Consider the following 22,658-nt stretch of genomic DNA (forward strand, 5'->3'; position numbering starts at 1 on the left):
ATTATTATTATCAATGCTATATATCCACTGATAGAGTTTTATTATTATTTCATTAGTGAAGTATGTAACCGTGGCCACGAAGATTTTAGGGATGAGGTGACGATAGCCAAAATAAATTGCTAGGTTGATAATCTTGGGGAAGGTTGCAGCCCCCAAACCCCGGCAACAAAGGCCCGTATTGAGTGAAACTTTTAAACACTATTTTTTTCAATCTAAGATCGAGTACTGATAGAATTAGTGATAATGATAACCAGAACAGTTTGTACAAGACTTTACATATACATTACTACCTCCAATAAAACACAAGCAGGGACAAGTCTGTTTCTGACAGTAATTGGATTTACTTAATTGAAAATAGAAATTGGACCGTTTTTTCTTTGAAATTGACTGAGAATCAATTATCAGCAGGACCATGTATCGTACATTTCTTGCACAAGCGTATGCCAAACAATATTTAAACATTATTTTTTTTCACTAAATATCATTAGTATACAGAGTTCCTGTAATCTTTTCTGCGCCACCAAAACTTTGGAAAATTCTTGTAAATGAACTTTAAAAAGCATAACTTTGACGTCTAAATTTGTTTCATTTATACCCTGGAAATAAATATTAATCTTCAATGGATGCGAAATTCACAACGGAGGTACCTATTTCTGTTTTTAAGATAAAGAAACATATCTTCTTAGTTCAAACAATATGGGTTATAATTTAAACTCTCAAAGCTTAGACTGGATTTGCCATCCACCGTACGGGAAGGGTCAACGTTCAACCATGGTTCAACGATTAAAATATAATCAATATAGGCCCATTAAAGAGTATAGGCCTAGACTGGGGGACGCATTCCTTACACGTGATCAAGGTGATTTAAGGTTATTCCACAGAATATATAATAGCAGGTCGTCTAACAGTTTGTGTTACTTTTGTCACCTCTATACACACATGGACATATTGAAGGCCGTAACTGGAGTCAATTTGTCATGTTAAAACAGATATCAATAACATATTCCTTACTATTTAAAAAAAAGCCTTTCATTGCCGCCGCCCCCCCCCCAAGTTTTGAAAAATATACACCACCTTCGAAATATGTTGTACAGGGAATCAAGTGGTATTTAATAATTTAAAGTGCCAAAGAGAAAAAAAACATTGAATATGACGTTGTAAATGTTGATCTGATAATCAACTAGTCTCCATTCTGTAAAGGTACAATTTTCAACATAACTAATTCAATTTCTGTGTTTGCTTTATTCATCTTGAATGGAATACCAAATTTTTAAAGGGGGATACATCGTTTAGATATTTAGGAACAAAAACGCCAGGCAGCCATTACGAAAAAAGAGGAAATTCTTACGGTCAGGTCATCCCCAGAACTTCCTAGGAAAATTGACCAACAGATAATATTTTATCAGCGGTATCGTTAACGAGACTAATTGATTTACAAATGTGTACATCTTTTTCAAATTCTATCTAATATACTCTATCTACAAAGTGCTGTTTCTGGGCATTGTTTGATGGCGAACTTGATCAATTCCTCGCGTTCTGCCAGTTTGAAGCGTCTTGTTCTGGGCTTTATCCCTGCATGGGAAGAAAAAATAGATAGAAATAAAAATCAATATAAAGTCATAAATAAAGAAAACAATTAATGGCAGTATATCATAATGAGCATTTACGCCAGCAGCTTCCTGGTTGTGGACCAGACAACCCAAATCAGTGAAAGATTGTAAGACTGTAAATTCCTTTAAGAGAAAACTAAAAACACACCTACAAAAAACTGTAGTGACAAGTGATTTCTCCTAAACATGTTTTGTGTTCATCAAATTTATTTCAATTTGCTTATTGTAAGGGACTTGAGCACCATTTGGCATTTAAAGGCGGATATGTTGCGCATTATAAATGTCTGCCTTATCATATTAATTATTTCAGTACCTATCATAAGGTATATCATAATGCATGTCATATAAAGTCATAATTTACATATCATTTGTATCCGAGAATTGGAGTATTATAAACTTATCATTAAATGAAAAAGGCATCTGGGAATCTTATTTAATTTTAATTATTTTTTTTGTTTTCGTAATCGGTTTGGCAGTGTGAACACCATCCTGAACAAAATGCGCGTCGCATAAAATAAGTCTCGTTGGTGAAACAAAAACATCGGTTTCATTTCAAAAGAAATATTTGCGATAACCCCCCCCCCCCCCCCCCAAAAAAAAGAAGATAATAACGATTATGTGTGTTATATATAGCTTTCTCAAGCATTGCCTAAAGAAAAAAATCTAGGTCTTTCTCGGAGACACATTTTCATGTGAACATGGATGAATAATATTTATTAACAATTATTGCACCTTTTGCATTGGAAAATTAGATTTGATTCGGGACTCGTTTCTGTTTAATTTTATAAAAGTATTTTAGTCACGTAACTAGAATGATTTGACAGAGGTTGCAAATTCAATTTGAATGCTCGGTAACTAGGCATTTGCATGCGTATTCCATGTCCCATTTGTCTCGTTGGCTCTACATACGCAACTCATGCGGGGGGATACGAACGCCCGTGGCACACAGGACGTCATTCTGCATGCGTGGGACTGCATCAGTGATTAATGATATTTGCCTTTTATTTTAATTTTTTGCGCTATTTTTTGATATTATTTTTATTCTTCATTTGGTGCAATACCACTCTTCCATGCCTTGTCGAAGGAAACATAAAATATAAACAATAATAATAATTAATAATTATATTTGCTTATATAATAGCAAGCCTGCTAAGACCTTTAAAATAACCCCAATGGTTCTAAAAGACTCAAATATTATATTCACGCCACGCAACGCAATTTACAGATAAGTTCCACAATTTGCTCTAAATTTTCAATTACTTCTCAATTTTTAGCAAAGAAATGAAAAAACAGTCACGTCTGGTTTCAATCCTCTTTATTCCCGTGATCTTTCTTGTCGCGCTATTAAGTAGATTGCTTTAATCTGATTATAAAAAGAGACGATAAATTCTAGCCGCTATAAAGATGTTTTTGTTTTGTTTTTAATTTAGAGTCGAAGTGATGTGGGACTGTGGGAGCCCTGTTATTCCTCATATCTCCTATTAGAATGCAGGTCATGAATTCCGATAACAAAAAACACTATTCAGAGCCAAGCTTAACATTTAAAACACGCCATACGTTTTTGTTGTTTTTTCCACTGTCTCTAGTATTACAAGACAAATCACAATCTGTGTGATGAGAAAGGATAAGCAGTTTTCATTAGCTTGAAACAACTTTTCATCAATTTTTGTTTTTATTTGACAGATAGCAAGATACTGTATGCATTTAAAGTAGAGCAGAGCAAATTAATAAACAAGTTATCGCGCTTACCTTGGGTTATGTCGTGGTTTTTAACTACGAATTAACTTAACGTTTCGTGACCACACGTGTGTCCATATGGTCCCTTACTTCAATATAACTTCGAAGTTTAAAACCACGACCTAAACTTCAAATTAAAAACAGGAAATTTAGATAAACAAATTCTTGAAAGTGTGTGCATAATGCATTTAAACCTATATAGGACAGTTATGAATTTTGAAATTGACATCAGCGCAACACAAATTGGCAACACTGTGACTTATCATGCGAGCTTCTCTACAATTTACCTTGCTGTGCAGAAAATGTCATCAATTTGAATTGTCTTAGTTATTTATGACGGAATAGATTCGTTTCATATAGGGACTGTATACAAAATTAAGAGAAACTTATATGCAATAAATATTATTAGGGTGAGGGTATGATTGAAAAATTGTCTCAAAGGAAAGTATAGATTATTTAAGTTGTTACTTCATGACAAATACGAGATGAACTGACAGAGTTGTCAATTTGTCTTTCATTGATTGCACCTTCAAAAATTCATTACTTTCTTGTTTTAATTTTGTTTTTTTTTACTCAAATTTTCACGGACCGGTTTCTCTCATTTTTTCTGAGCACTTCTAATAAAACCAAATTAATATCAGGTTGGACTTCCCCTTTAACGGACTCCCGTGTGAACCTCAATGTATACCCATTTATTGACTTCATTGTGGAACAGTGTGCCAACCGAAGTGTTTAATTTGAAGGAACTCACAGAACGATTCATATGATATTTATAGACGATAACATGTCTATCACTTAACAAACACCAATTGAGTTATGATTATACATTAATCTTAACTTCTATTCAAAATCTTCCCTACAAGTGTTAACGATTGTAAAAGCACGGTATAGGGTCCATGTTTAAATCAAATTAATTTCAATGTCATTATTTGACAAAATTATTCAATTAACCACTGCCAGTCATCGATTGATCATTGAACGAATAATTGGAGAAACCTTGTTTTCTCTAGATGTATTGGTAGTAAAGAATGGCCTTCAACATGTTTCTTCTTTGAATAGGAAATATGATTTATTTTTTTTAAATCTCAGAAGACCTTTAAAAAAAAAGCTTTGCTTAATATCAAATGACCTTTTTTTAGACATTATGTTCAAATGACATTCTTTAGACGTTCTGTTTAAATGACCAACATTCTACGGTTAATCATAATCCAAACACGTAGACCGGAAATCAATTTTCACACGAACACCAATGATTTCCGTTTTGTAATCGTCATGTCAGGAATATTGGACTTGTTTCCATAACAACGAAGGCTGGAAATATTGGTTTTCATCGACGAGACTTTATCAATGGAACTCTTGACATCATTTCCTTTTACCGGCATGTACTTGTAATATTTGATCAAGGTCGAAGAATTCAATCTTTTTGTTTGATATACTGCGCACGAACATATTCGAAGGAAGAGCAAAGAGGAAATGAAAATGCTATTCCAGCTACTAGATATTGTTTGCTATGTAGATCTTTGTTATCATTAGGGACTTTTAGATTCTGCACGACGAGAACGTGGACTGCCCTTTTAAGGCAATGTGACGTCCTTTTAAGGCACTGACAGTGACGTCATATTGCCTTTAAAGGGCAGTCCGCGTTCTCGTCGTGCAGAATCTAAAAGTCCCTATTATAGAATATTTTGAACTCAATTCCGCAAGGTCATAATGACTGTAAACTGATTTTGTAAACTACTCATAATGATCAATCAAGCTAAACCTTACTTTTTCTAAACAAAAATATCCAAACACTAAAAAACAAAGATAATATGTAATTGCAGTATTGCGTCAGTTTTTCAAAAAATGGGAAATTAATATTTATATATACACCAATTCAAATTTATTTGTTTTTAAAGGTCGGGTGACATCCAAATACAAGTTGCTGTTGATGTTGATGTGCAGGGCTGCATACAAATCATATCTTGTTATTCAAACATCTAAATATATTTCATAGATTTAAAAAAAAAATCAAATAATTTTCTCACACCTGATAAGCTCCACGTAGGTGGAGCTTATCAGGTGTGAGAAAATTATTTGATTTTATGTTCCAGATCTCATTCATCTTGTGACATCATCTGTCAATCATAAGTGGGCTAACAAGAGACAGTGGTATGTAGCTTCATCAGAGCTGACCACCTGTTTACAATAGACCATACGATACCAACAAAGGCGTTGCTATGTCAGACGTGATATAGCAGCACCATGAAAAGAACGGTAATGTGGGGGTATTGTACGAAAGAAGGCAATTTTGTGTGAGCACGTGCTGAGCTGGGGGAAGTTACATACTCTTGTTAGCCTTCAAGATTGACAGATGATGTCACAAGATGAATAAGATCAGATTAGCAGGTCTGACAAAATTGTTTTAAAAATATATGCAATATATTAAGATGTTTGAATAACAAGATATGAGTTATATGCAGCCCTGCACATCAACAGGAATCAACTTTTTTTTTGGATGTCACCCGACCTTTAAATATTACGGTGCTACAGACACCAAGAAGGGGCCACATGGCTGCATTTACCCATACTTACAAGTAGCAACGCAGCCGAAAAACTTAGAATTTCCTTTAGAAAATGGCCATATCTACAACCTAAAACCATGGAATTTCAAGGCAGAGGCGGCAGTAACAGAACACCACTTATAAACCATGTGACGCCATGTAACGGCACATATACCATACGACAGTGGACCCCGCCCCCCCCCCCCACTCCGAGAACGGACGGACCCCATGCGTGTTGCCAAAATGTCCTTTTCGTAACAAAAGAAAAAGGTCGACCCGTATTGACTTTACACACCGGACTTTTGCTGAAAGGGGGGGGGGGGGGGTGCTGAAAAAGGCTCGTATACAAAAGAAAAAGGTCGAACCGTATTGACTTTACACACCGGACTTTTGCTGAAAAGGGGGGGGGGGGTCGGTTGAAACACGCATATGCGTACCCTAAATAACACTGAGTGGGGGGCCGGGCAGTGGACTGGGGACGGGCTGATTTTAAATGGTAAAAGTGTGGTGCTTAGGGCTGGATTTTTAGTGAAAGTGTGACCGCGCAATTTAGGGGCGTTGCAATGGTTGTACTTCTTTGTAATGCATATTCATGACACCAGCACGCCAATTGTTTTCTTCAATCGAACCATTTACTAACATACTCAAAGTTTAGGCATACTTTTAAACAAAGGTTGTTCTTGTCAACCTGAAAGCTTGTCCGAGCTTTTTCCAAAATAGTAACACATAATGTATTCCAAGTAATATTGTAGTTGATTCATTAATTACATTGGTTAACGGAATAACTCGTCCCTAAGTTCCCAGAAAAGGAACATCCATAAATTTGAATATGTTAGGAAACCAGTCTTTTGTATCAAGTTTTATTGTTTGTTTGTTTGTTTGTTTGTCTGTTTTTCGGTCTAGGGGGTGGAAATCTCTTTATATTACCTGCCCATGGCGCGCCGTATGGCTTGCCGTTCCCCTTTCACTTTTTGTAATCCCTGCAAATACTTGTTGAGCTTTTAGGAAGTGTTTACATCCTCAATTTGATCAAATTTGCATTTCATCCATTTAATGTTCATCGAAAAATCATTTGCAGTGAACCGTTTCTGTCTTGTTTCAGAATTGCAGTTTGCACAAAAAAAATTCTCTGATCAAAGCGGTAATGTCAAGCCCGTACTCCTTATCATCATTAAAGTCATGAAACATTATTATGCACGACAGCGGCTGATGTCTGCATTTTGGATGCAATTAGTGAGCGCGCGAAATTAGGCACATACGATCAGGTGACACGGACGGGACAACAAATATTTGAAGAACTTCGTCTCGTGCAATTAAAAGGATGATAACAAAGAAAAAGCAAATGGCAAAATGTAAGCGCATTGACATGAGATGCACTTATATGCTCCTTAATAATTGATGATTAGTCGATCAAAGGTTTCATTTCATTTGGCCACCCACGTAGGAGATAGCACATACTGTACAAATAACCCCCACAAGTACCCTGGTCATGGACTTGGAAAGTTCCACTGTGTACAATTTAAAATAATCACTGCCAAATCGATGTTGGTGCTTCATGAATAGCAAATATTATTTTTGATACTTCTGCTTTGGTGGAAATAATTAATGATTACATAATGTTCATGAACACGTATCCAGCATTCGTTTCGATTTTTTAAAAGTTTTGTAAAATTGTGTTTATTTTCCGATGCGCAGATTTGTCATTCTTGTCTTTATTTAATTGTTCATATATTGATTTAATTATTATGTGTCGATTTCATCATTTAATTAATTATTTATTCATTCATTCATTAAAATTTGATTATTCATTTATTTGTGCATCAATCTATAACACGATCGCTACTACTTAAAAAAAATATCAATTTGAAGAGTTGTTTGCGTCACCTATTAAAATGTGCGAACATGGCAATGGCGTGTTACGTAATTCGACCATGATTTATATGAGACATACAGTAGGGTATTGAAATATCTCCGAAGGGGTTTATTCAACTTTCGGTGTAAGCATTATGCCTCAGCCACATTACATACTCTACCGAGCACTTCCACCCCACCACTTCTTGACCGTAATAGTAATAAATGATTTTCTCTCAATCTTGTTTTGGTCTGCAGCAGTTCTTGTCGATGAGACTACGGTCTAAACTCCCAATAAGTTAAATGACGACGAACTTTCACACACATATATATAAGGCACATGGTGAATTTGCCAGATGAACAGCATAACAAAAGTGCGGAGCAACTTAATAATACCCCCCCCCCCCGGGGGGGGGGGTCACTCTCATACAGAAGTGGTACCCACCCGTGTCCATCAACCTCTGAAATGGACCCTAATGGCGCACCAGAAATTTTTAAGTTAACACTTAGCAGTTGTTATAAATGGCTTTGAATACCTTTTTAAGAAAACGTCGACGACGCCGTATAGCTGAAAAAGAAACCCTTTCGACACTGTTTCTGGACGCGGTGCGTTGCCAGTCATGTCGAGAGTGACACCCCTCCCCTTTGATAATACCTCACCACAAAAGGTGACAATTTGTCCATATTCTTCACAAATGAAGCTAAATTCAAGACCAAAGTTTCTTTGTTACCTTTAACCTTAATCCCAATCCTAAACATAAACGTATTACACTTAAAATACCCCTATCCCATCCCCAGCACTATGCGTTGGTCGTCAACGTATACAAACCCTACGTTCGCTTGGTATTCTAAAGTTGATATAAAATTGCATTTTATTGATAGCAGATTAGTCTAATCATGCAAAGGGGGAACACCATTACAACAAATATTGAAACGATCGGTTCGTTATCCAACAATTTAGAACATTTTTAAATGTTCTATTTCCTGTATTAGAAAGAGAGGAGAAGACGTAGGAAGAATAATTGTGTTGCAATTTGCATATTCTCAACACATCTGAAGTCACTAAAACATGTTTTACGAATTCTTTTTCTTGTTAATAAATTTCGAGAGATTGGAAAATCATAAAATTAAAGAAAAGAAGGTAAAACGAATACTGTAACACCTGATTAGTCTTTGGCATCAATATGTATTGCATCTTTGGTCCTATACCCCATGCGGCCGAGGTTTCCAAATTCTTGTCAGGCAGTGGTTGTGGTTAAGAGTTAGGGCTGAAATTTATGTTTGATATTGATCTAAACCTCACTCAATTAAAGGTAGGAACATTTGTGAAATTGGACCAATTGGGAGTAGGACCAATGCTTGGACCAAGGCTACATCAGACCATTAGTGCGTAGGAGCAAAGATGAGGATCCAATACAGCGTAAAACCACACTGTGTAGTTACTTTAATTACCATTTTCTCTTTTCTTCCGTCTTGTCTACTCTCGTCTCTCGATTTTCTTTTGTTGTCGTTGTGTGTGTACACTTCTTGTTTCTTATACCACCTTTTCCCTAATGTATCCTTAGGTAGTTACAAATATGTACTCCCATCATGTTTATCTTGTTGCTTAATTATGTACCAACCATTTATTTGGTCCAGAGGGGACCCTAAAACTAACAAGCTCTGCTTTTACCAGGGTCTCCTCATCTTTCTTTTAAATCACTTTGCTTTTATCATTGCCATAATTCGTTTTTGGCATTGCAAGGGTGTAACGATCTAAGGTTACGCTCTATGTGACAATTGAAAGAAAGTCGAATAAATATCTTATCTCATATTATCTTATCTAGCTTGCACCAAACCAAAACACTGTGACTAACTGATAGGTTGTAAGTAGGATCAATAGAACATCATAAATAGAAGTGACCTACCTGTAGATAAATGTTACTGATTCAACATATTCCTCAGGATCAACAGTCTTTGCCTTTCGTTCTGCTCTCTTCTTAGTTCTTCGTCTGACATCATACCGGATTTGCTTTCTATCCTCTTAAGCTGTTCTTTTTCAAACTACATTCAGAATACAAGAGACCAACAAAAGACAGAAATAAGTTCCGCTTTTTTTTATGGTTTAATTGTAAGAATATTGAATTTCAAGGAACATTTTATAATTCCTTGATTAAGCAAGAAAATAGCAAATTTACTTTTGAAGCCCGCAAGCTGTTTTTTGTCAAACAAGATTTAAAAATATTGTATATTTAAGACAAAATAAGATAAAAGATTAATCACGTTGAATAATGTTCCCGACCTGAAAATTGGAGAAAGGAGTTAATATTATAAATTTATTTTCTTTTTATCTTTCCTTATCAAGCCATTCTTTTCCGAACTATATATGAAATGGAAGTAGTTATGATATTTTTTTCTTGTTTAACAGTGCGAAATATGAAAATTCGAAAAGAGATTTTTAGTATAATTCTTTTCCTTGTATGAAATGCAAGATATTATATTTGCTCTCTATCATTTTAAGATCTTGATTCTTCTTTAAGTGAGTTCGAGGTGTAAAAAATTAAGTTAAGTTATGAATTTTCTTGTTCGGCTGAGCCTAACCCCCAAAATTCGAGGGGAAAAAAAAGCAAATTATATTTTACCGTTTTTCCTTCTTTTGAAAACAAGAAAGCGGATTTGGTTTCCTATCCTTTCAATCGATTTCTTTAGGCCCAGATTCAGAAATTACATTTTACCGATATATTGATTTTGATGAATTATTCCTAGTAATTTTGTATAATTAGATATGACTTAATTTGTAGTAGAGCTATCAGCTTGAAATAGTCATCAGGGGGTGTTTCACAAAACTTGTCGAACAGTGACAAATGACAGTTTTTGTTATAAGCTACTGAAATTCTTGCTTCTGATTGGTTATCAGCAGATTTGTCACTGATATCTGTCATTTGTCATTAAAAAAGGCTTTGTGAAACGGGTTCAAAATATACTGGAATATTGGATGTGGTCGGTAACGTATTGGAGAAAAATTGCGAGGATTTGTCCAATACAGAAAAGTTTCTTACCTGTAGTAACCTGATTACATTTCCTAACAAGTCATTAGTATTTTCGATCATCTGTGTCAGGAATTCTGCATCTGGAACTGGTTGTTTCACGTCAGAATATGTAGCTGCTTCTGATATTTTTTCTGTCAAAAATGAAAAGACAGGAGAAAGAAAAAACGTTAGAAAATATTCAAATCTCTTATCATCATTGGAATGGGTTAGGTGGAACGGTTAGAGAATATCTTTCATTTCACGAAATAAGGTTGAACGCAATATTAATCATAACAAACACAAACACGCAATTCCTTTTATTTAGCATAGTAGGAAGTTACAGTTGCAAGGGCATTAATAAGAAAAGTTTCAACCTCCTTGAAGGAAACTCCTCATACTTGGTTACACTGGTTGGCCATTAATGTACACGTTCAAACAGAAGAGGAGCCAAGACACTTCCTTGAGGGACACCATTTTTTTCCTGACTTCGTTTACCGTTTAGCTCAACAAAGAACCATCTGTTAGTGAGGAGGTATAGGATAAGATTTGTCAACCTCGCATCTTGTTGCCTCAAAGAATTTCCGGGTGAAAATCATATGGTTCACTGCATCATATGCTGCACGAAGGTCAACAAAAGTTGCTTCTGTCGTTAGCCCTTCAGCTTCTCGAACCCATCTAGATGTACTGTGTGAGGTTCAAGGGTTGGCAAGTACAGTTCTCCAGTTACATGACACTATGAATATCGTGCCGAGGTATATCAATAGATCTTATGTTAGAATTACATTAGAAATTTAACAATGATATTCGAGCAAGATTTTAGTCTTCCAATTTGAAACCGATTTGATCTGACCAATGAATATAAAGTATCAACACAAATGAGTTACCGCGTGAATATTCTGGAAAGTAAACTTCAGGTTCAGGACTCCTAACAAAACGAACACAAACACAAAATAAATTGTTGACGTTGATTCTTTGTATCATTCCTATCAAAATTCAAAAAGATTAACTTGTTCGATGAGTGTATTGATCATAACATGTTATAAATTATTTATATAATCCAAAATCTCTAATATTAAGAGTTTACTGACTTCTAGGATTAAACCTCTACCGCAGAATATGGATTTCGCTTGTCCAAATGTCTATACACAAGATTCCATTAGCCCAAAGGATTTGACTCTGTAATTCCATTTAAGTAGATAATCCATTGCTACAGGGACTCATTATCAACACGAACAATTTTGTCGGAATATCACTTATACCCCGGTACGTGTTGCATCGAACTTGGCATTTTATGCTCAGAGAAAGTAAGGTGAGTAACGATATTACCATTTGGCTGTTTATACTTTAAAGCTTGACTTAAGCTCCGTCAATAAAATCGTACATAGAATATACATAATTTAGAAGTAATAATGAATATGATCAATTTGCCCAAGGTACACAGCGGTATCAGTAGGGACTTTTAGATTTGCACGAAGACAATGTGGATTGCTACAGTCGACGTCCTTTTAATGCACTGCCTTAAATGGACGTCACACGGATCATTCCACGCAAATCTAAAAGTCCCTAGTATAAGCTAGTAGTGCTCTTCTTGAGAGCCCTGCAGTTACCATTGTCCTGGAATTATTGGGAATCCTTAATACATTGAGTCAAGAACATTTGTGGTACAACAACTGTTCCCATGATTTAAGCACCGACCTAATTATAGAATCGAACCTAGGACCTCACATATGACAGCCAAGAGCTTTTACCATTAAACCACAGTGATCTCTCTCAAAAACGACCATCATTCACTGTTTCATGAGAGATTGGCGTGGATTTAGGGTCTGGAAATATCAGTTATATTTCGTTGTGGTTGCAGTACTTCCATTATCTTTGTGGCTGTAATGTCATCGTTAAGCCTTCTCGAGCTATTCAAGATGAACCTCCTGAAAAGAACTATACGACCACGAGAAATTGGCTTGGATTAAGAGTCCGGTCTAATGAGACGATTACTGTAACTGTCTTTTGCAGGTTTTGGGGGAAATAAGGGATATTATACTAATAACCCTTCACCAAGTTCGCGGGATCAAATCCTTTTGTTTAGATCTTCAGGAGGCTAATCTTAGACTCATATTTATCGTTTATATCTTCATCTGTGACTAGGATGTAATAAAATACAGAATTTTACGAACCCTTATACTTTTTAGTAGGAGGAGGAGTACGAGTACGAGTAGAATAGGTAGGTTGAGGAGAACGAAAAGTAGTAGTAGTTTTAGTAGTATTAGTAGTAGACGTAGTAGTAGTAGTAGTAGTAGTAGTAGTAGTAGTAGTAGTAGTAGTAGTAGTAGTAGTAGTAGTAGAAGTTGTAGTAGTAGTTTGGTTTGGTTTGGTTTTTCCGTATAAAAATTCAATACATACAAGAATACAATTTACAAATAATACAAATCAAGAATTAAAAAACGGCTGGAAAGCTCTATTCAGAGCCATTATTAAAATGGCTCTGTTCTTCCTAGAGGTAGTAGTAGTATTAGTTGTTGTTGTTGCTGTTGTTGTTGTTTAATTACTAATAGTAGCGATATTAGTAGAAGTAGCAGCAGTAGTAGTAGAAGTAGCAGCAGTGGTAATAGTGGTGATGGTAGTAGTAGGAGGACGAGGAGATGAAGTGGGAGTAGTTATAGCAGAAGCAACGACAGAAGTAGGAGTAGAAGTAGTACTGGTAGTAGTAGCATTATAAGTGATTGTAATTATTATTGTTACTTGTATGATGTTCGCATTATTTATTTTATTATGTATCGTCAGTTCACATGTTCATATCATTTCCGATGTTTACAAATGATACAACGTCCATACGTCACTTCCATCACACACGTCAATCAATGCCGTTATCGTCGACGGGTCGCCTTCCAGTGAAAGCCCAATGACCACGTCATCTTGCAATTAGAAAGATGATACCTCCCCCATCATTTTATGAATCATTGGTTGTCTCCACGAAATCGATCTCGATGATGATGCACCAAGCTGGGAGATGAAATAGCCTTTCAAGGTTTCGGAGATAACGCGCCGATGTACATCCCTCCTCCTCTTCATTGTTACCTGTTCTATCAACACCTCTTTAAATTGCCACAGATCAACGTCGGACGGACCAATTGGAATATGATATGATTGGACAAGATACTGGGATGCGATCCGAAGCATCATAACCTTAAAACGCGGCGTGAACGGGAAAATTTGGCGTACAATGATCAATAGAGCGTCCTACACTGTTGCTCATAACGGTGGAATATTTTTTTTATCCCAATTTATGGAATTATTTTAAAAATAATTTAAAAATACTAGATCTAGATAATAGTATACAGTCTCAGATTTTATTGAATAATAATTTGCCAATATGTGTTTTGCGTGACTGCTAAAGCATGTATATTATGCTACTATGTTTATTAACTAGGGGACCTATGCCCTTAAGTCATAAATGACAGTAATGAGGATTAATGCCTCACAAAAGGGCACTAATATAGCACATCGACACGGTGTTGATCCTGGGGCCTCACAGTTACGAGGCCATTGCTTTGTCACTGAACTATGACTGTACGCAGCGGGGGCTATGGTAGGGGGCAGTTTCCATAAATTAAAAAAAAAAACAGAAAATGCAATAAATTTTCAATAATTTATTGCATTCTACCCCGGTCCCCAACATAAAAAAATCTTCTGTGTGCCCATGCCTTGAGCCATAATGCATGGCCGTCCAGAGGATTTTTTATGTTGGCTGTCAAAATGTGTGACGCCCCAATTGTCTAAGGCTTGCACGCTTTCAGTTGCTACGTTAACATACTGCTTTCCATTTTTCATTCAGTACAAAGCCATCCTTACTTCATCTTCCGTGATAGATGGTACATTCATGGCTTACTCGATAGCAAGGACCCGTTTCACAAAGCCTTTTTTTAATGACAAAAGACAAATATCAGTGACAAATCTGCTGATCACCGATCAGAAGCAAGTATTTCAGTAGCTTAAAACAACAACTGTCATTTGTCACTAATCACAAGTTTTATGAAAAACCCTAGTCTGCCACCCTTGTTATCAGTATATAGTTCACTGGTGTATTCGTGCCAACAATGCAGGATTGTATCTTTATCCATAATGATAACTAGACAGTACTGCATTCTACACTAATCCTGAGTATATAATTTCTAAATCTGGTTATGAATTCATGTACCCTGTTATCCGGGGAAATCTCAGTTAGATTTCGTTGTGGCTGCAGTGCTTCGATTGTCTTTGAGGCTGTAATGTCATCGTTAAGCCTTCTTGAGCTATTCAAAACCTGCTGAAAATAATTATACGACCACTTCCAGAAAATCAAATAATGAGCTAATATTCCGCTCTTGAAAAGCGCATGACACATCGTGGTATAACGTCCATACGCGCTCCCAAAGACCTTTGGAAATTAATCAGCGCCAAGTCCCTTCACTATTTAATTCAATCCGAATACAATTAATTTTATTTCCATAACTAAATCAAAATATTAAAAATGCCTTTATAAAATCGATATGAAATGACGTTTTCAATATTACATAGTAAATGCACTTTATTTGTAATTATACAATATGAAATGTCGGAAAGTAATAAACGCATTTGGGGATGCAAAATATAAAAGCATAATACTATCATTTTAAATTTCAAAATTGAGTAAACCCACTAAAAAGCAGAATTTATATTTGTGTGGATTACTTTTAAAAAAAGGGGGGGGGATGAGTGGAAAATCGATTTTCTTTCTGGATTACCAAAATAATTATAAGACTTCATATCAGCTGCCAGAAATTTGTCAGGAAAGTTTGGATAAGGCGAAAGAGAGTAGGACAGAAACCTTGGAACTGTTAGATTAACGTAAAGCATTTGAACATGGAGTAAGTCATGAAGCAGAAAGTAGGGGCGGATCTTGGATAATCCGAAAGCGAGGGGTGCAGCGGCGATTTGTTTTTTCCGAAATAAAACAATGAAATTTCTTTATTGTATTATTTCGATGTGTTGTCTAATAAAATTATCTGACATTCTCAAATTGGGATATCCCTTCTGGCGATTGGAGAGGCCTTTGGCCTTTGGCCTTTGACCTTTTCAACCATGATGTTATGCTGTTTCTTTGCAGAGGCAGCCTCGTTACCAACATCCTTCCTTCTCTCTCTCTCTCTCTCTCTCTCTCACACACACACACACACACTCTTTTTTCTCTCTCTCGTTCCCACCGATAGAACGGTCACGTAACATGGTATGTGATGTATGTTTGCGTAAACAATAAAGGAACCTAACAAGACGCGTCCCAACACTGCAAAACATGAACTTTAGTAATTCTATAACTTCCTTTAAGTTGTAATGAAGTTAAAACCACGAATAAAAGAAGAAAAACACAAAAGACTTTCTATGACGTTGATTTTTTTTCAATAGCCATTTCAGAAATCTATGCTCACATTAGGGTGGCTTTAGTAGGTCAACTGTAAACCCAAGTTCTCAAAGCTCAAACAGAGATAGCGTCATTTCTTGTTAAACGCATCTGTAAACAGGAATATTTGAAACATTATAGAGATAGCATGTAAACCTGAGTTAGAGATTCCTTGGTATATCGACTATTCTGTTGATTCAGGTATAGAGTTTCTTTTCATATTTAGAGAAGAACTTTTTTAATCGAAATTACTAATAACAAGCATGAAATCGTGCATGAAGCATACCGTTAGTTTATTCAGAGAACTGAAAAATCTTCTTTTTCTTTTTCTCGAAAATATGGCACATTGGGGAATAACTACAACAGCGCATACCCCACTTAACTTTGTTGACAACATCTTACTAAACACGTTTGACCACAGGCTAATTGAAGTCTCTTTCTCAGTTTTCTCTATGGGGTTAGGTAGCTTTGAATCGATAGGCCTAATTTAGATTTTTCAAAGCAATTTTAAGGGGAGAGAGACGACGAATTTTATAGATTTTTAAAAGAGATATCCCTCATCTCCTTTGAATCACCGAACCTCTCTGAGGCTTTATTGGAAATTTTCATTTCACACAAAAAATCCCTTCCCTGTGTGTTGACCATCCATGAGGAATCACTAAACCAATAATGTAGTGTTTTACAGATTGCACGAGCAAGAAGAAATTCAATTTTGGAACACTGAAATTGCATTTTTGAGCATCCTTCAACTAAATCGTATATACAAAGTGAGGTACTTCCGCCGCCCGTGCATCAATGCGGAAACCGATGCCCGGAAACGATATACAAAAAACCTAATTGTTTGAAGTGGACGCAAACAATCCCATGTATATATTAATTTATGTGATGCGATTTGTATTAACCTCCATTTTCTACTGCATCTATAGATCTCAGAATCAAACTACGAAGTGACGGATCGACAAGCTAATTTCCTTTCCTCACTTTCTAGAGTGCTGTCACTTCTTATTACATCGGTCTCTATTAAATTTGTGACATCTTGTGACATCAAGTCGATTTGCTGAGTTGCAACAACTCGTCATCTTGTCTTTTAAGTCCTCTTCTCGTCTTCTTGGCCTAAATTATGTCACCATCTTGTCGGCACTTGTATTAAAGCTTCCATAATAATGTAACCCATGTTTCATGAGACCGGAAGTGGTTTCTACTTATTAGGTCCATAATGTAAACAGGGAAGACTTCATTGCAAAATGTTGCGGGGAAACGGGCACCAGTGCGATGAGCGAGAGCTTATAGATTTAGCTGATGTCTTGAACACTACTTCATTTTCGCAATGGTCAGGGACTTTTAGTGCATATAATTCAATCCAACAATTCAATCAATATCTTATATTCGAGAGACTATCATATGTAAAACTTCACGATCAAGAGGCGAATCTGAGAATCATGGTATTTTTAGAATTCGTCCGTATTTCGTATAGGACCTCTGTCATTTCTTGTGATGGTTTTAACTCGTAGGATTTTTGTTCAATAACGTCACAGATTTAATCAATTAAGACGCATGAATAAGGTATACAATTTCTTGACAGATCAAATTAAGCAAAGATGACGCTTCCTTGAATCCACTCATTGACAAAAATCGACTTCATTAAACTGATCCGTCTGTTTCAATAAACGTCTCTTACTATGAAAATACATATCCATCTGAAAGGTTCCAGAATATCGTCGATATTAATTACTCGGACCTAATTAATGAGTCGTTGTGGGTTTATTTACAATTCAAATGGTCATTTCCTTCCGTCCAGGCCTGTCAGTTATTGTTAACTTCATAGTGATGAACTGTCAAGGGGAACTGTTCTAATCCTGTCTTTTTTTTATACCAGAAAAAAAATCTTCTCGGTTTCATGAATTTATTATTTTCTTTTTATTTCTCATATTTGAAAAGGACAGCCCATTCAATAAATTTTTTAAAAATGGTTTTCAGTGGGGTCCTATACAAAGGTACATGTACACATTTTAAAGGATACATTAAAACAACAAAAACAAGCGAGAAAAAATATTTACAGGGTTATGTACCACATGGGAAGCAGTAACTTGGGAAGTTTAGGGACATTGCATTTACGAACGTCAATACTTAAGGTATACATAACCACATATAATGGCTAAATTGTTAGTTCAAGTCATAAGAAATTGATACAAATATAAGATGATATATCGAGTTCAACTAATTATAGAACATCTATTCCTTTGTTCTATCATTTGTAAATTAATGACCCAACGTTTACACTCCACCAATTCCCCTGAACATCTACTATTAAGTGGCGATTCGTTCTTCATACTAATTTCCACATTCATACAAGTTTTTCTATAACATTCAGTGTTACATAAGTAGGTTTTTTTAATAGTTTGCTATTTATATACAGTGTTCATTAAATCTATGCTTATGTCACTTAATATTCGATCGTAATATACTTCAGGCAAATTACTATTAGTTTTTTTCGTGACCGTAAAAAGGGGATGTTTTTCATTACCGGATAATTCCCTGTATACATTCACTACTGCCACCGGCCGTTATATATGGATTACGATAAAATAAAAAAATAAATTATCCGTTTGAGGGCGTTAGCCATGTAAAGCCTTATATATTTCTTCCTTCTTAACTGTTCTCTGTTGTTTTTTGTTCTGTTTTGCGCTGTTGCACTCCATTATTTTGTATGACCGAAGTGATAATACAAATATATCGACTGCTATGAGAGGCCTGGCTGTTTCGCCCAGGCGCGCCTCGGGGTCATGGCAGGATGCAACGTCCCCTTGAGCCAGTATAGAAACAGCCAGGCCTCGAATATTAAAGCAGTCGATATATCTTTTATATACCGAATCGACACAAAAATCTACCAAGAATTCTTACCTCATCCTTTTCTTGAGTAAAGATTGGTTGAAACTTCACAGACAATTTGAGACACTGTCTGCTAATCTTCGCTGGAAAAATGACTAAATATTACAATCATTTGGAAAACGCAGACGAAAAGCACTGTTTGGTATCCGCGCTCGCACACAGTAACTGTTAACACGTAAGCCAATCGGGATCTCATCAAAATGTTACTATTTCTCGGTGTCCGGAATCTTTAAGGAATCTCATTCAGGAACTATTGACCGTTACTGGCATTGTTCGTTTCTTTACGGGAATGGCTCAAATCGCTCAAATCACGACTCCAATTTCGACTATATAAAGAGAGGTATAGGCGCATTATAAATGTGAGCTATTTCTTCTTCCCATTTTCTCCTTTTCATATACAGTGCGTCCCAGAAAAAGCGAAACCGTGAAATATCGATGTTGTATCATAATTTAATCACAATCATAATTATAAATTAAACATATTTGTATAACTTAGATCCTTCTCTTTCATTTGATGCAAGTCATACGATGTGAAATACGATATGATGCGTGATATATGCTTCATATGAATTGCATCACATGAAAGAGGAGGATCTAAGCTTTACAAATATGTGTCATTTAGGAATTATAATTGTGATTAAGTAATGATAAAACATCGATAATTCTCGATTTTGTTTTCTTCTGGGACGCACTGTATACATCAATTTATCTCTTTTGAAAATATATTTCCCATGTGTAATTGTTTCTAGTCTTATAATGTAATTTCGTTTTTTTAGTTTTTTTCTACAAAGTAATTAAAGCATTCAGGTATTATATTCTGTTTGGGGACCTCGCTCTATCAAGCCCAGCTTCTATAAGGTCTCTTCTTTCTTTCATGTACAGAACATGATTTTCCATAAGTAACCTTTTATAGAGTTTCTTTAGTTAATGACAAAAGTTATATGCTGAACATTAATATTGCACCTTAAATGTTTTTTTATATTGATAATCTGCTGTTCCTTTTTTTTTGGGGGGGGGGGGTCCTATGTACGAGTGTTTGTGAAAGAAAAAAGAAAATGAAGTATGTGCCTATGATCCAGGATTCATAGTATAAATTTATTTATCTTATTTTTTTCTGATATTTATACAGGGTAGTACATATCTCCAATATTTCCCTACTGAAGTTTAGTAGACCGACTCTAAACGTCAGTAATATGGCCGTTTGGATGCATAGCAATTAATTTGATAAACATGACGGTAGGAGGATAGAAAAACAAGTCTCGTAGTGACAGAAATTAGAAAGATATCTGAAAAAGGCATCTTTTAAAGACCTGCTTACACGTAAAATGTGCCCAAGAACAACGAAATACAAATTGTATTTCTGCCTACACACAAATCCATCTAATATTTGTTCAAAATCATTTTGTTTTGACTAGTTATGCCCATAACATGAAGAGCCGTTTAGAATTGTTAGTATTAAACTATATTAGATAGCTTAGACAGATACCGAAATGTGATTGGTCCAGAGCTCGTGACGTAACAGTACTTGCGAGGATCATAATTGTTCTATTACCCAACCGGTTAATATAACGTTGTTATAGTATATTTTTATAACATGCATGTCGCTCTAAAGGCCCATTCACCACCAATTTCGAGAAAAACACAAAATATTGACATTTTGGGTAATTGTTGTTGATGAGGAGAGGGGGGAGGGTCAATATTGTTTGCTTTTTTTCCCTTGAATTTTTTTTTGGAAATTTAATTTCTTCCTTCAAAATTTGTTTTCTTCAATATTTTTCATTTCTCTCGATGTTTATATAATCTCTTGGGGAAAATATAACTCCTTCAACGGTCCAAAGAATGTTAAATACCCCCTGTCAGTCGATATCTGTATAATTCTTTTCCTTACCCTGTAAAGAAATCGGGGCTTAATTTAAGGATTTAAATCAACAAATGTAAGATCGTTCAAAGTAAAAAGTATTTAATTTTATTTGCACTGTGTCAAGTTAAATCATTTTAATATGTTTAGTTTATTATCTTCTCAAAAAGATTGGAACAATGCAACTGTTTAGATTTTTATAAAATGGTATCTTCGGTTATTAACTATGAAATGTAAATACGCTCATTCTTTTTCGGGATTGAACGACATGTGTTTTGAGTGATGCTTCCCCCTCAAGTTAAGATTGATGAAAGCACTTATATTTCTAAAGCTCTGTTAAAGAAGCAGCGTGACTGAGCAGAAACGAAATAATTAGACCTTGCGGCACAGATTCACACACTTCCAATGAAACTTTGAAGAGACAGACACATTTTGTAACTTGATATAGTTCACTTTAGCTTTACTATAAAAAGAAGTCCTCGATATTGAGTTGTTTAAGAGAATTCTAACCGGGCGTTTCGTTTACCAAATGTCGACTCCAACGGCTTCTTTTTCATCTTCTAATTCGTATCTTGGCGCGAAATGAAGACCACGTGGGCATACATAACAGAGGGATATGAATGAGCGGCACGTCATGCCATAGCACGAACCCTTTTCTAAAGATAGACAGTTTATGCAGGGTTACTGGCATTCATTAAAGCTTGATGGAGACAGCATTCATAGCATTGTTTTAAAGTTCTAAGAAAGATTGATCGGGGAGGGACTCGCCACTGTAATATGGTCCTTCCGCTTTGATTACTCGTATAAACTTTAAGTTTATTTGTAAATTCAAAGGATGAACGAAAAAGAAACGATTTGTGAGACAGGTGAATTTTGAAGTACCGTTTATTTTTGTTTGCATTTCTGAGGTACACGCACGCACAAACACACGCACACACAGAGAGACAACTGGATATATGTTTCCCTAAAATAAAAAGTTCGTAAGTACACCTGTAATTGGACTTTGGCACTTTTCTACCAGGTGCGTTTACGAAAGGCTTAAAAACAATTATCAATCAATATCAATTGATTTCTAAGCGGTTTGAGATTTAAATTGTTGCTAAAGATTGTATACTTACTTGACATAGGTGAAGAATGACATGCCGTGCATAAATTCAGGTTTTCATTGATGAATTTTTGAGACTTACGACATTGTCCACAAAGACCTGAAAAGAATGAATGAAAACAAATGTTGATACGTTTGCAATGGGTACGAAACGGAAATTGAGACCAAAGTACGGTTTCAAAGTGTAGGACTATTTTTTCACGCGATATGAATAAAAGCTTTAAAAAACAAAAATTGAATGGCTTTTCGGTGTTGATTAATTTATGTTGGTATTTGTGTTTTACAGAATCAAAGGGGTCGATTTCCGAAAAAAATGACATTCATCATCTTCATCATTATGATAATAATAATTAAATAATGACTTCATAATGATAGTTTGATAATAATAATAATGATAATAGCAATGATCATAATGATAATGATAATAATGATATTGGTTTCTTATAAAGCATTTTACCATTGACTGACTTAAGCGCTGAAAATATTATTCTTACTCCGTCAAGGGGTTCAATCAACAATCCAAAATGTTATTTCCTTTGTACTGTTAGTGAATCATTTTGCAAGGCATAACGTGAACAAAGAGAGAAACAAATGACGCCTTGAACTACATCTATCTAATCAAATTACCAGAAATTAATCAGGCCTCC

The 22,658-nt window shown here is 35.5% G+C and overlaps 1 long non-coding RNA gene across 1 annotated transcript; it reads right to left on the reverse strand.

The window, feature by feature from the left end:
• On the reverse strand, positions 1-22,206 carry LOC105443117. Its single transcript, XR_972638.2, has 4 exons — positions 22,025-22,206; positions 10,780-10,901; positions 9,649-9,784; positions 1-1,572 (listed from the first exon to the last, which is right to left on the reverse strand). It is a non-coding gene; the product is annotated as an uncharacterized LOC105443117 (long non-coding RNA).
• Between the last annotated feature and the right edge of the window lie 452 nt (positions 22,207-22,658).

Source organism: Strongylocentrotus purpuratus, unplaced genomic scaffold (genome assembly GCF_000002235.5).
Source record: "Strongylocentrotus purpuratus isolate Spur 01 unplaced genomic scaffold, Spur_5.0 spur5_scaffold_3, whole genome shotgun sequence".
Classification (NCBI taxonomy): Eukaryota; Metazoa; Echinodermata; class Echinoidea; order Camarodonta; family Strongylocentrotidae; genus Strongylocentrotus; species Strongylocentrotus purpuratus.